This window comes from Mirounga leonina, unplaced genomic scaffold (assembly GCF_011800145.1).
Source record: "Mirounga leonina isolate KUSES-001 unplaced genomic scaffold, KU_Mleo_1.0 Mir_166, whole genome shotgun sequence".
NCBI classification, from domain to species: Eukaryota; Metazoa; Chordata; class Mammalia; order Carnivora; family Phocidae; genus Mirounga; species Mirounga leonina.
This window is the reverse complement of record NW_023270418.1, coordinates 1843150-1859245: the sequence shown is the minus strand read 5'-3', so window position 1 is coordinate 1859245 and position 16096 is coordinate 1843150.

The window sequence follows — 16096 nt, the reverse complement described above, 5'->3', positions numbered from 1 at the left end:
CCATTCGGTCGGAATTAACCAGTCACTCTGGCCTTAATTACTTTGTCAAAGATGAAAAATAGTAATTGATTTCGCCTTCGATCACTTTGCCCCCCCCCCCCCCCGCTCCTTGCTGATAAGCAAATAAATAGCTATTTTTTTGAAAATCCATGTCTAGGGGCGCCTGAGTGGCTCAGTTGGTTAAGCAACTGCCTTCGGCTCAGGTCATGATCTCAGGGTCCTGGGATCGAGCCCCACATCAGGCTCCCTGCTCGGCGGGAAGCCTGTTTCTCCCTCTCCCACTTCCCCTCCTGGTGTTCCCTCTCTCGTCTCTCTCTCTGTCAAATAAATAAATAAAATCTTAAAAAAAAAAGAAAGAAAGAAAGAAAGAAAATCCATGTCTATCCGGCATTTGCGGGGGGAGAGGGTGGCGTCTACTGAAGAAGAGGCCGCCCGACCCGGTGTTTGTGCCACGACACGGGGGACAAACTGGAACCCAGACAGGAGAGGGCCTGGAGGGTGGCCCAGCACTTTCAAGGTGCTGCCCTCCGCGGCACCAGGGAAGAAGACAGGAGGGAGAGAAGCCTGCCTTTTACTAGTGCCCGCTCCGGGGTTAGCTGGCGCTGGCGGTACCAACCTCCTCTCCTCCTCCGGACAGCAGGTGAGAAAGAGCCGAGGGGCTAGTTTGAGAGAAAGGGGAAGAAACTTGCCGAAGGCCAGCAGGCAGAGCCAGATCTTGAGCCCAGATCTGTGTTGACTCCGGTCCACCCCACCATTCAGGATATAATGTGAGCACAGGGCGTTGGGATGATTTTGAGCCCTAAACTTGTATAGAAGGTGGATGCGAGGGCTCAGTGTGGGTTTTGGGTGGCATTAACAAGAGAGTTGAGAAGCCCTGCAGTGTTTTTGTCCCACTTGCTGCCCAGTTCCACTACAGTGTTGTTTTGTGCTAAGAATATGGACTCTGCATACAGACTACACCACCTCCTAGCCTCTGTGACCTTGGGGGTAAATTCTCCATCTGTAAAATGAGGATGATGAGAATATTAACCTACCTCAAGGGTTGTTTGAGGATTAAATGAAAATAGGCATGTGAAGTGCCTAGGCAGGTCAGCTGCCTAGTTTGCTATCAATAAGCAACTGCTATTATTCAGGCTGGAAAAATTATCTGTTCAAAGTCCATCTGATTTAGCAAATAAGACAGGTGCTTCTCCCTGATCCAGAAGGTTTAAAATGGGTAGACATGCACAGAGTAGAAAGTCTTTCAAAGTAATCATTTTGCAACATTTTCCCTTCTTATTCAGTGGTTTAGTCACGCAATAATCAAGTATTTATCTTCATTAAAAGAAAATTGGGAGCATCCTGGAAAAGTGCCCAAACACAGAGGCTGCTATGAACGTGTCCTGAGACACCTTTTTTTGGATCAAGGTAAATCTCAAGAAAAATGACAATGACCTTTGCTGTCCAGTTCTCATTTGGACCTTGGGTGTCAGGGAGAACCGAACTAATCAAGTACAGACAGCTTCCTTCACCAAGGCATTTCAGTAGAGTCCGAAGTTGGAAATCAGTGGCTCAGCTAAATGACTAGTCTGTGTGCAAATGTAGGTTCCAAATCCTGAGACTCAGACAGGCAGGACGCTTGTTCCTGAGTCAGCAGTAGGGATGATTCTCACTTCACTGCAGCAAAACACAGGGCAGTGGGCGCAGACGCAGATAAGTTTAGAACAAGCTGCAAAGGACATTCAAGGTCATCTATAGTCCCACATGTCTCCCTTACCAGTGAGAAAACAGAGGTTGAGGGAGGAAAAGTGAGTGCTCAAGGTCACTTGCAAATTAGAAACAACTTCTATTAGCATCTATTCTTCTAAAGGGAGAGAAAAAAGAAAGGACTGTGTTCTCCTTTGATCCAGCAATCTCACTCTTAGGAATCTACCCGAAAAAACAATGGCTCAGTGCAGGAATGTTGATTATAGTGTGGTTGACAAATGAAAGCCCAGGGAAAAAATATCCACATTAGATGAATAGTATAGCTAAAATATGGAATGATTTGCAGCTGTTAAAAAGCATGATTTAGAGTCACACAGTTGGCTCAGATTTTCCTGAGGTATTGTGTGAGAAAAGCAAGATGCATTAAAAGGTGTATAATATGATCCCATTGTGTGTCAGAGACAGAGAGACAGAGAGAGAGAGAGATCCAGTACAATGTGAAAACACAGATACTGGTGGCCAGTGTGCTTTGGGGTGAGTGGAGTGGAGAGGAGAGAGAGGGGGGAAGAGGTAAAAAAACAAAAAGCAAAACAAAAAAACAGGAAAAAGAGGGGAAAGACCATACTTAAAAAATGGTTGTAATTGGCATAGTTATCAATTTATGTAAAAAAAATGTATAAAAAATGTTTTTAAAATTCAGCCCTATCACCCTCGACTTTAATTAATGAGGATATTCACCAAACAGGCTATTTCTATTAGAAAGTATTCAGCCTCCATCTATTTTACTGTCTTCCTCTGAGGAGCAGAGCTCAGAAAAATGAATTCAGTTAATTAAGAACCCGAGCCACTAATATTTGGCTAGTCTTCCTTCTAAAGTCCTGGCATTTTTATCTCCTAGCTCTGCTGAGCTGGAACCATTAGAAGACATGGTCTTGGAAAACATGAAGATGATCTGAGCCTCCCACCCCCACCCTTGTAATGTACATTCAACTATGAAATAAACTAAAATTACACTAAACTGAAAATTTCCAGTTTCTAATTCTTCCATAATGAAACATCAATGATTCCTGGTAAACAACACTTCTTTCCTCTGCTCCTTTTTCTTATCATTCTTCCGGTAGTCCTGCTTTACTAGTTGCATATGTTTGGTTAACTAATTAGTATTCTCCTCCCAAGTTCAAGTCTTCCCTGTTTATCCATTTGTTAAAATTTCCCAAACCCCAAAATGGGAGATACCAGCCTTGTAACAGAGGTCAAGTCTCAGATATATTCATTATTGGAAATAAGAAATTTCTAACATATGAAGTACAAGAAAATTGCTGTTTTATGTCTACAGGGTTAGTAAAGAAGATTCTCTGTTTTCTCTTTTTTTTTTGTCTGTTTTCTCTTGAATGTTCCTTTTTCCCCTGGCCTTCTGTTGCTGTCCTAGTTAGTGAGATTTAAAAAAAAAAAAAAAATGAGTTCAAAGTCATGCAAACCTAGCAGGAATTCCCACAAGTAGAGCGGAACAGATGTTGGGAAGAATCACTATAAAAGCAGTTGATGGAGTTAACCAAGGCTACTGAGTCAAATCTGAACGAGGTTCAGAAAGGCACAGTGGTGAAGACAATGGTCCAGGACATGGGACTTTGAAAATTCAAGACTCTTTATACCAGTAAGTAACACAGATAAGTTTCAGGACCCTATGGTTTTGTCACTTGGTGGTACCCTTGTGAATTGGGCCTAAGGGGCCTTGGACATTGGCACCAAATTTGGTACTGTTGGCTCCAGTAATCTGCAGCACTCAGTACAGGACAAGACCGTATCAAACAATGGCCAGCTCAGTCTATGATCTTTGAAAGACAGCCCAGAGTTAATTTATCATGATGGAAGTTGTCTCCTGGGATACCACCATTAGAGCTGAGAAATGATCCATGAAATCTTTTAACATAACCTCTTAGGGTCTGCATTCTATTTCAGAGTGTTTCTATTTTCAGTCTCATGGTCTTCCTGGGTGGGGGTAGCAGGATATATTTGTATATGTTGATCTTTTTATGGTAATTTAAAATTAGACCTAAATCAAGAGTTTGAATCCAAGGTCATCCACTTACTACCTGAATGTTCTTCGGTGGTTACTTATCTTGTGAGCCCTGCTTTCCTTTTCAGTAAAATGGGGTTTCTGTGGTGATTAAATGAGATAAAGTATATGAAAACTTCTAGAATAGTGTTTGGCTCAGACAAAGAGCTCCTTCTACTTGAGATATCAGGTTTTAGTGGGCTTGAAAGTTACTACCTGAATTGTGACAGTATTCCCCTAGACAAGTAACAAAATGATTCCTTTCTGTAGATCTGATATTACTGGATTGTTGTCTAGGTATTATTCTCCCTAGCTTTCTTTCTTTCTTTCTTTTTTTTAAATTTATGTATTTGAGAGAGCAGGAGCGGGGGGCAGGGCAGAGGGAGAGTGAGAAGCAGGTTCCCTGCTGAGCAGGGAGCTGGAAGAAGAAGCACCCGGGATCATGATCTGAGCCAAAGGCAGATGCCTGAGCCACCCCAGTGCCCGCCTCCCTACCTTTCTTGATGGGACATGATCTTTGCCTGATGACTTTGTTTTGTTTTTTGTTTTTTTTCTTTCTTAAAAGTTCCAGGCCCAGGGGCACCTGGGTGGCTCAGTCCGTTAAGCTTCTGCCTTCAGCTCAGGTCATGATCCCAGGGTCCTGGGATAGCGCCCTGTATCGGGCTCCCTGCTCAGCGGGAAGCCTGCTTCTCCCTCTCCCCCTGCTTGTGTTCCCTCTCTCGAGGTCTGTCAAATAAATAAATAAAATCTTAAAAAAATAAAAAGTTCCAGGCCAGTCATGTCTATGCCTCTGCATCTGTAGTATCCTTTGCCCAAAATGTTCTCCCTCCAGAGTGAATTCCTAACTATAACTTTAGACCCATTGTCCAAAATGTATCTCCTTTCAGAGGCTTTTAATGAGCGGAGTTAATATCTCCATCCTGTGTGTTTCTCTAGCATTTAGTGCATTCTAATTATTTCCATGTGTGTCTTTTCTTCTACAGAAAAGACACTAGCCACCTGTGGCTACTTATGTTTAGATTTTTTTTGTTTTTTTATTTAACAGAGATAGAGAGCACAAGTGGGCAGAGCGGCAGACAGAGGGAGAGGGAGAAGCAGGCTCTCCGCCGAGCAGGGAGCCCGACGTGGGGCTCGATCCCAGGGCCCTGGGATCACGACCTGAGCCGAAGGCAGCCGCTTAACCGACTGAGCCACCCAGGCGCCCCCCCCCCTTTTTTTAACTTATGTTTAAATTAAGTGAAAATTATAAAGTGTAAAATTCCACTCTTCAGTCACACTAACTACGTTCTTAGTACCCAATAGCTGCCTGCACTGGACAGTGCAGAGGACATTTCCATCATTGCAGAAAATTCTATTAGACAGTGCTGTTCTAAACTGTGAACACTTCAAAGGCAGAAGAGCTTGACTTTTTCAAAACCCTGTATTTCTACGTGTACTGACACCCTGTAGGTACTTAGTGTTTTTGAATGAGTGCCTTAAAAATCATAGAATAGCCTCTTGATTTCTTTTTTTTTTTTTAAAGATCTTATTTATTTGACAGAGAGAGACACAGCGAGAGAGGGAACACAAGCAGGGGGAGTGGGAGAGGGAGAAGCAGGCTTCCCCGCAGAGCAGGGAGCCCGATGTGGGGCTCGATCCCAGGGCCCTGGGATCATGACCTGAGCTGAAAGCAGACGCTTAACGACTGAGCCACCCAGGTGCCCCACCTCCTGATTTCTTATATGTCACCTTACTGCCTTCTCTAAAACATGATTTTGTATTTTAATTAGGTTTTGTTCTTATTTTGTTTTTCTCATTATAAAATCATGTTCATTATAGAAAATTTGGAAAAGCTTGAAGAACATAAAAATATATATTCCCACCACCCCAAAATATATCCTATTAACATTCTGCTGTAAGACTTTCTAGATGTTCATGTATAGAAAGATGGTTTTTATTTTTACAAATTTGAGATAATGCTGTTCATAGTCTTTTGTGATCTGTTATAATATATAGTTGATATACCTCTGCCCCATTGCCATAAAATCTACATTATCATTTTTAATTGCCACACAGATTTCATAGGATGAGTACACCACAATTTAACTAATAAACAATTATTTCACATTTGGATTGTTTCTAAATATATATATGTATTTAGAGAGGAAGGGGGGAGGAACAGAGGGAGAAGAGGGAGAGAAAGAATCTTAAGCAGGCTTCATGCCCAGTGCAGAGCCTGATATGGGGCTCGATCCCACAATCTGAGATCATGACCTGAGCCGAAATCCAGAGTCAGACCCTTAACTGACTGAACCACCCAGGCACCCCTCCAATATTTATTATAGATTATATATAAGTTACTACTTAAAGAAATTGCATATTTTTGAAAATTGGATCTATCTTACCTGGACTGGTTTTTTTGAGGTCTGCCTCAAGACACGGACATGGAGCTGTATATGGAGGTGCACCCAAGCTCTGAGCAGGGGGTGACTGTGCTCAGTGTTTTTTTCCATCCCTCTTCCCAGTGATGCCCAGCAATCTGTGAATACCTCTGGCTTTTTAAAAAAGCCATAGGAACAAAAAGCCATAGTATGTTTAGTATAAAGACTAAATCAGCTTTCTCTGTAGCATAAAGGAATTTTTTAAGTGGAAAGAATATTACTTGGTAACTGCCAATATTTGTAATTGTCAGGATGCACACTATCCAAATTTTACAACTATTAGGACCGAAGACATAAGCCCATCTGTTTACACAGGATCTAATTAAACAGTTGTGAGAAATAATGCAAACATTATTGAAACATGCAGGATTTGTGAATGCTTCCTCTGCAGTGGAAATGCCTGATTCAGGGCTCTCTCTGGTTTTTACAGATTATATGGATGATAGCATGTTTTTCCAAGTCATTAACTTGGGCACAGCTTTGGGGCCAAATGAGAAGCTACATCCAAACCATTCTAAGAGTCTGGGTGATTGGTGGAGCTGACAGAGGAAAGACCCTCAGTCATTCACGTCTGTGGGAGCATTTGGGGAGTGTGATTGCCTGTGACAACTCACGGTTCAGCGATTCTGTTGTTTCATGAAGGCCTGGTTTCACTGATACTAAGAGAAAAAGGTGGGTTGTGCCCTCACATGGGTTATTCAAGGGGACACTGGTCAAAGACATTTCCAATACCTTTTTTTTCCCCTTTAGAACTTTATTCTGTCATTTTGGGCATTAAAATTTTTTTTTATTATATTATAGAAAAATATAAGCAGAAAGAAGAAAATTAACATCATCCCACCACAACTCTTTTGTTTGCAAGGGACAGAAACCAACTCAAAACTATCTGAAGCTCAAGGTACCAAGGAATGGCTAGGTCAAGGTCAAAATGCAGCCGACTTCAAGGTGGGCTGGATCCCAAGCTGCCCACAGCATCAGGATCCTCTCTCTGAGTTCTGGACCCTGTTCGTCCCTCTATCACATGTTTTCAGACTCACCCAGAATTCTATGTACCCATGTTTATAGACTCTCATCCAAGGAGAAAGAGATAGCTACATCTCAACGTCAGTTTGGGAAGCTTTAGGAAAGGACTCTAAGAGGCCAGACCCTGAGTCAAGGCCTTTGATGTAGGTGGATTATTTGGGAGGGGGTTCCAGCTGAGGGAGCAAGGAAAGTAAGACAGGGATGGGAGAAGAGTCAGTAAAGGGAGCGTTAGTGAGTGAGTTACCACTGTGGGCAATTGTAGTTTAGGTACCATGTGGAATACATGTCAGAATTCTCCCACCAGGGGACAAGGAAGGTAGGAGGCGATTTGTCACAGACTCTCATCCCTTACTGGCTGAGGATTGTTCCTGAGGGTGTTAATCCCCAGCTCTTGTGTGCACGCTGCACTTGAGCTGGGCAAGTTGCCATAGCACTGGAAAAATATCTACATTTCTAAAATGGAGATAATAAGTCTTGCCTAACTCTCAAAGCTGAGGTGAAGATCAAATAAGATAACAGAAGGGTGAGAACTAAGTAAACTGCAAAATACCGTGCAATCATAAGAACTTGAATCTCTACTATTCCACTGTTCATGGACTTGAGGCCCATAGATATGTTCTGAATCATACAGGTGTCCATGCATGTGTGTATGTTGCAGAACGAGGGTGTTTCCTGAAGAGGAGCATGATCAAGAAGGTCACTTATCTAAGGACAGGGCCACTGATGAACCTCAAATAAGGAAAGGATCCCATGAGCTAGATGTGGCGATCTGCTAGCTTAACCGCCCCCCCCCACACACACACTATTTGTTCTCTTCTTCTTCCATAGTAATTGCGTTTAGCTGGGCACCTGGCAATCCAGTTAGAGATGACATATCCAAATAGCTATGACATAAAACACAAATATATTTATCTCATTTAAGCTGCTGCCCTCTGGAGTTTCTTTGTTACAGAAACTTAAGACTTTACCCTAACTAACACATTGCATGTTCCATACAACGTGAAACTGAGCCTGCCCCAAGTGGGGGCAAGAGTCTTCTATCAAATTGCAACTCTAGGATTACCTGCCACTCTGGTTGACTGGAAGACCAATGGGCCATTTTTCTTGAGTGCCATTTTCTGTCAGCCGGGCCTGCCAAGCTCACTTACAAGAGGCAAGCAGCCTCCGACTGAGGGCAGAGCGTGAGTCACCACTACTCCCGTATTCTGTGCTGCCGTGGAGCTGGCTCCCATCCATTAGCTGTACCCCACTCATAATGAGAATAGGTCTTTGCATGCCTGCTAGGATCAGGACACTGAGTTTGGTACCTCATATCCATAGCCTTAAGGCAGGCGGTATTTTTCAGACCAAGAAACAATCTTAGAAGTTGAGTCAGTTATGTGAGGCCATACAGAGCCGAGGTGTCAAAGGAGATTGGTGTCTATCTATGGCCTGTGCTTCTTCCACTGCATGCATGGCCTTCAAATTAACTGCTTACTTCCAAGTATGGGTTAAGGTTGCTCAACCACGTAAAGCTGACATCTGCCTATTGAGATGAGAATCCTAGCGCTTTGAAGTCCCTCCCCCAAACCATTCATTACCTGCTGCTCTCCTGCTAGGCTTTTATCCTTTGAGAGGATTTTTATTCTCTGTAAGCAAGTTTGATTATGCACGTATGAGCATGCGTACTGGATACTTCTGAGATCTGATGAAAGCCATGGAAACATCCACACTGTTATGGGTTGAATTGTGTCCTTCCCCCAAAATATTTTGTAGTCCTAAGTCCCAAGACCTCAGAAGGTGACCTTATTGGGAGGTAAGTCTTTACAGAGGTAATCAAGTTAAAATGAGGTCACTAGGGTAGGTCTTAATCCAGTATGATTGGTATCCATATGAAAAGGGAAAATTCGGACATGGAGACAGATACACCTAGAGGGAAGATCTTGTGAAGGGATATAGAGAAGATGGTCATAGAGGGAGGCTTAGATTCCTCCCTCAGAACCCTCAAAGAAACCAGTCCTGTCAAATGATACCTTGATCTCAGGTGTCTAGGCTCCAGAACTAGGGGACAATGAATTTCTGTTGTTGATGCCAGCCAATCTGTGGTCCTGGCAAACTGATATACAACTACACATATGCACATACACCTCGAGTTCTATACACAAATTCTAGGAATTCATAGTTCACTCCAGAATATCCATGGACCCCTGGTGAAGGACCCCACAAAGTTCTATTTCCCGAAAACATTCCAATGCCCATAACAATGACAATACTAACAAAAACAAAGGACAACTGTTTTAAAGCACTGTTCTAAGGGCTTTCTATGTATGCAATTATTTAATTTTTCCAATAACCCTAGCAGCCACAAGAAGCGAATAAAGATTCCGGTACCTGGAAGTGGGATGCTTTTGTAACAAATGCCCAATAAATTTGCTGGTTTAAAACAACAGATACTTATTTTCTCCCAGTTCTGGATGCCAGAAGACTGCAGTCTGTATCCCTGAGCTACAGTGAGGGTGTTTGTATGGCTGTTCTCTCTCCGCAGGCTCTGGGGAGAATCTATTCCTGCCTCTTCCAGCTTCTAGAGGCCGCCAGCATTCCTTAGCTTAGGGCCGAGTCTGTCTCCACATTACCTTCTCTGTGTGTGAAAAATTTCACTCTGCCCTCCTTTTATAAGGATACATGTGATTGCATTTAGGACCCTTCTGGATAACTCAGGATAATCTCACCATCTCACATTCTTAACCTCATCACATCTGCAAAGACTTTTTTTTTTTTCCCATATAGGATAACATTCATAGGTTCTGGGGATTAGGACATGGATATCTTTTTTGGTGGGGGGGGCATTTTTCAGCCTCCTGTTATTTGCCTTCTGGCCCCCAAGGATTCACATCTGTCTCACATGTATAATAAAGTCACCCCACTCCAACACTCCCCCAAATTTCAACCCATGAAAGCATCAACTCAAATCCAAAATCTCATCTAAATATCACCCAGTCAGAAGTCCCAAATCTCACCATTTAAATCATCTACATCAAGTATGGGTGAGACTCTGTATGATCCATCCTAGAGCAAAATTCCTCTCCATCTGGGAACCTGGGAAATTAGAAAACAAGTTATTTACTTCCAAAATACAATGGTGGGGCAGGCAGTTATAGACATCCCCATTCCTCAAGGGAGAAAATGGAAAGAAGAAAGAAGAATTGTAAAATTTTAAAACCCATCAGTGAAAATTCCACCAGGTTTCAAGGCCTGGGAATAATCCTCTGTGGCTGAAGGCTCTGCCCTCTGGGCCCATGACGTGAGAGACGTGCTATTATTATTATTTTTTTTTAAAGATTTTATTTATTTATTTATTTATTAGAGAGCGAGCGAGAGAGAAACAGCATGAGAGAGGAGAGGGTCAGAGGGAGAAGCAGGCTCCCCGCTGAGCCGGGAGCCCGATGTGGGACTCGATCCCAGGACCCTGGGATCATGACCTGAGCCGAAGGCAGTCGCTTAACCAACTGAGCCACCCAGGCGCCCCGAGACGTGCTATTATTATGTTCACTTCACAGACAAGAAAAAGGAGGCACAAAGAGGCGGAGCCCCTGCACAAGACCATATAGCTAGCGAGAGGCTGACGAGGGTGATGGGCAGGGACTCCCTCCGCAGATGTTCTCTGGGTTTAGGAAGCATCCTAGAAAGGGATGGGAATTTTTGTTGTTGCAAATTAAAAATACCTGCCTAATAACACTGTCTTTAAAAATACTTTTTAAAAAAAGATTTATTTGAGAGTGCGAGCACAGAAGGGGCAGAGGGAGAGGGAGAGAGAGAATCTCCAGCAGACTCCCCGCTGAGCGTGGAGCCCAACTTGGGGCTTGATCCCACGGACCCTGGGATCGTGACCTGAGCTGAAATCAAAGAGCTGGACGCTTAACTGCCTGAGCCACCCAAGCGTCCCTAAAAATACTTCCGGAACAAGCAAAGCACACGTGCCAACTGTACTTTGCATCTCCTGCCTTCCCTCCTTGTGTGTGGCGATCTCTTTGATGAAAACCTTGCACTTGGAAGGGAGAAGCTCTGAGAAGACCAGAGGGAGCTTTACAACAGCTCCAGATAACTGTCCCATGCTGGTGACCCATATTATATAGGTTCCCACATTGGTGGGGACGGTGCACTTTCCAGTCAGACCTCTTTGGGGTCTTAGCTCCTTTACTACTAACTCCATGACCTCAGGCAAGTGATTTCTAGCCTCGCTATGCTTTCATTTCCTTTTGGTAAGTGAGGTGCCCCCCAAAATATACATTTTTAAAAGAAAATGCCTCATGTACCTTCAGCCTTGTTGTTATCCAAAGGTTCAAATTCTTGTGCCCAGGGGCGCCTGGGTGGCTCAGTCGTTAAGTGTCTGCCTTCGGCTCAGGTCATGATCCCGGGGTCCTGGGATCGAGCTCCACATCGGGCTCCCTGCTCCGCGGGAAGCCTGCTTCTCCCTCTCCCACTCCCCCTGCTTGTGTTCCCTCTCTCACTGTGTCTCTGTCAAATAAATAAATAAAATCTTTAAAAAAAAAAAAAGACAAATTCTTGTGCCCCTTTTTCAAGTTCTTCTTGAAAAGTAACTAGTGGGAATATTAAATAAGTTCAATTTTCATCCTTCTAGATCTCACAAAATACATACTTTTTCCCCCCCCTTTCTCTTCTCTTTCCTTTAGCTTTCTGTATGATGGGGAAAAAAAACCTTTAGGGAAGAAAAGGTTAGCAGATTCATAAACCAGTTTTCCAATTACTGAGCTTTTGCAAAGAAAGATGCTATAATTGCTCAAGGTGAAGGGGAAAGCAAGAGATAAGAAAGTGATTTATCAGGAGGATGGATGGTAGAAACTTTCTGAAGGCCCAGGGAGTATTTTTCCCTGTCTTACCTATCAGCAGACATGAGGGGGAAAAAACTGCATACTAACCAGAAAATCCTAATTACTTGTGCTAGATTTTTCTTCTCTATTTACACACACACACACACACACACACACACACACTGTAAAGGATAACTTTGTCATGACATTCCAGCTCAAGTGAGGGATAAGGATGAGTTGAAAGCCCAGAGAGGGGCACCTGGGTGGCTCAGTCGGGTAAGCATCTTCCTTCAGCTCAGGTTATGATCCCAGGGTCCTGAGATCGAGCCCTGCATTGGGCTCCCTGCTTGGTGGGGAGCCTGCTTCTCCCTCTCCCACTCCCCCTGCTTGTGTTCCCTCTCTCGCTGTGTCTCTCTCTGTGAAATCAATAAATAATCCAAAATTAATTAATTAATTAAAAAAATGAAAGCCCAGAGAGTGGGAGTTCCTCTGTTACTAGTTGAATGGCAAGGAAAAGCATGATAAATCAAAATAAACCAAAAAAGATACTGGAGGAACAGTTATCTGGAATTGGTGTGCTTTGATTTATTGTTATTTCCCACATCCTATCTTTGATACAGTCTCCATCTTCAGAAGGCCAAATGTGGACAAGGCCAAGGCAATTGCTTACAGACATCTGGCTCAACACTGGCTATTGAGTATCTTTTGGCTGATCTTGTGGTTTTTTCCTTGATGGAATGAAGCTTGCTCACTGGGGGTCTGATGAGCACATGGGTGTTTAGTCTTTTGAAGCAATGATGGGCATTTTTCCTGCAGTAGCCTTCTAGAACTCACAAAGCTATGAATTTATAACTCCTTTCACTGACTTCAGGTGAACAAAGCCTTTCCAATTGGGTTAATGTTTGACTTGGTTTACTTTTTGTATACTGTTTATGTTGTATGATCTATGTTTATTTATTCAGTAAATATTTACTGGGCAGTATGTCTAGACAAAGTATCCCTGAGAATATAATAAACTAGACAAATGTATCCCTGCTTTCATTAACTTTACAACCTATCAGGGAAAAGGATTATTAGGCTATTGTGATTGAGTATGATGAAGCTAATATATTGCTATTTAATAACAGCAAAATTTAAGGGAATGATTAGCAGGAGCCAGGTACAAAGTACATTCCATCTATTAACTCGTTTACTCCCTATGATAATTAGATACAGCTAATAATTTCTTATCCCCATTTAATAGACGAGGAACCTGAGGCACAGAGAGGAGAAATAACTTGTGCAAGGTTACCAACCAGTAGGCAGTAGAGCTGGGTGAAGAACCGGGGCAGTCTGGCTTCCGATCTGGTGCTGTTAGCTATTATGCTATAATTAAAGCAGCTCTAGGTGCACAGGGTCAGGGACAGAGCTCTTTAATGAGCAGGCTTGAGGCTGGGAAGTGTAGGTATATCCAATACAAACACTTTCAGCTTCAAGTGTTGCCCTAGTCAGCAGTGGCATAAACGAGGAGTTATTTTTCTACAGCAAAATGTCACGTGGTGTTTCTATCATTGGTGCAGAGACTGTAGGAAGCCTGAGTTCCAGGAGGCACCCCCTTTCTTCCTCCCACTGCTCTACAGCAGGTCCAGGTCTCTAGCCCATCTCCATGGGGTTGGGAGTTTTTGCTTGCATACTTTCCTCTTATCACGAAGGGAAAAGCTTTCCTGATGTTCCATGGCCAGAACTCTTCCAAATAATTAGCCAGAACTGGGTTATATGCCCACCTCCAGACTAAGACTAGGTCCTGCCTTCCCTGAGATGGAGGGATTTCTAGGAATCTGTAGGTAAAAAGAGAAGGAAGAGTGAATTTTGAGTTGGTAACCAATAGGGTCTGCCAGAAGGAATCCCATGTGCAAAAACTAAGGAGAAAACCAGAACATGACAAAAACAAGGGGTGGGAAGAGGCTATGTGGCTGGAGACAAGCTTGACAGGTGGCAAGAGATAAGGCTGGAAAGGTGAGAGCCCAGACCATGAAGGACCAAGCATGCCGTTTTAGTGAGTAGATGAAGGAGAATTTTAGACAGGGCCATGACCTGAGATGACTTGCTTAGAAAGATCATTTCTGGTAGCTCAGTGAAGAATATTTGAAGGGAACAAGAAAGATGAGAGATGGGGAAACTGGTTGGGAAGATGTCCTGAGCTCTCGTACACACATGATGGTGAGATAGGTGGGCCGCCGTATTTGGAAGGGAGAACCAAAGACGGTGATTAGATTTGGGAGCAAGGGCCCATGGGACACAAGAGAACTTTAAGGAATATTATCTGCATTTCCACTAGTAAAAACACAGAAAGACAGAACTGCTGAAACCAAGCCTTGGGAATCAAGTTCACAATAGTGAGTTGGCAATTACTGCAGAAGGAAAACCACAAAGGCCATTCATTTTAGTAAATTTGAATTTTATTATATATATACACACACACACACACATATATTTATTTATTACACTCACACAGTCATATCAAATAGTACCACAAAGCTTACAATAAGTCCCAACTCACCCCACTAACGCTGTGACTTCACAGAGCCATCTACTTAATTTAGTTGTTTCTTCTGAAATTTCTCTATGCTTCCAACATATTCATTCTGCTATTTCTTGACTTCTAATCATGGAAGATAGGATTTAGATTTCTCCCCATTTTACCTCTTCATCTTCCATCACACATGTGCATGAGTCACACCCAGCCCCGGCCTCCCAATATCATTATACCATAATTTAAAGTTAAAACAATATTCAGTGTTTGCTTTATTATGGTTGTGTGAATATTATTCATAGGTAAGACCTGTCAAACTTTATGATGCATTGTCTTTCTTGTACAATTTTTTTGATTATAAATTGCCTAGCTTTCTATGAATGAATCTAAAAGCAAATCATTACTTAACTCTCCCCTAGAAATGTAAATATTCTTTCAACATACTCAAACACATTAGCTTATATAAGGGTATCATTTTGTTTCCTGAATACATCCACTGGTGAGCCTTGAGGCCTCCTGCTCCAATATGGACTGGTTGCTCTCTAACTAAGCCTGTGAATCAATTAGCTATTTCTGCACAACAAATCACTCTAAAATGTAGTGGTTAAAAACAACAATCACTTAATTCAGCTCACAGTCCCGCAGGCTGGAGTTTGGGCTGAGCTCTTCGCGCTGGTCCTCCCAGGCTCAGCTGGACTCCCTCAGGCATCCGCAGTTAACTACAGCCCTGCTTGGGAGGGTAGGGGTGAGGCAGCTGGCTGCAGGATGGCATGCCCCATGATTTCTTTTCCTCCAGCGGGTTAGCTGAGATTGCATGGTGGAGACGAGGACTCCAAAGAGAGAGAAAGGAAATACCCAAGACCTCCTGAGGCTAGGATTGGAACTGGTTCACCATGACTTCCATCTCATTCTCCCAGCCAAACAAGTCACAGTGGCAGTCCAGAATCAAGGTGTAGAGAAACAGATTCCATGTTTCAATGAAAGATTCTGGAAGTCAGTCTGCAAAGAGCATAGATACAGGAAGGTCACCAACTGGGGCTATCCATTCAAGCAACCCACCAGTCTGATGCATAGCCCATTGGGCGGGGGTCTCCTCTCACTACTATCAGGTTTCAGAAACCATACCAGTAATTTTTTTTTTTTGGTTGTCAAATGATCCTTTATTGAAACATTTTCCTTTGTAGTTAATTAGCGGAGCATTCCACTGCACCACTGTTGACGTCATCTATGATGTCATGAAGGTGGCGGTCATCAACATTGCCGCCCACAGACTGGGCAGTCCCCAGGATTTCTTTAATGGTTCCAGAGAGTTCTCTGGCTAAAGATCAGTGTCGCATCTGTCGGGCAATATTGACAATCTCATCAAAAGTGATTATTTCCACTGCGCTTAATGTTTTTCTGCTTCTGTCTGTCTCTTGGTGGTTCCTTGAGGGCTTTGATAATCAGGGCAGAGGCAGAAGGTACCACTTCAATCTGGGCCTGTTCTGAATGGTCAGTTTCACCGTAATCCTTAGACCCTTCTAATCACCGGTTGCCTTGGCGATGTCATCACCAACCTTTTTTGGAGACAGACCCAGCAGGCCGATCTTCG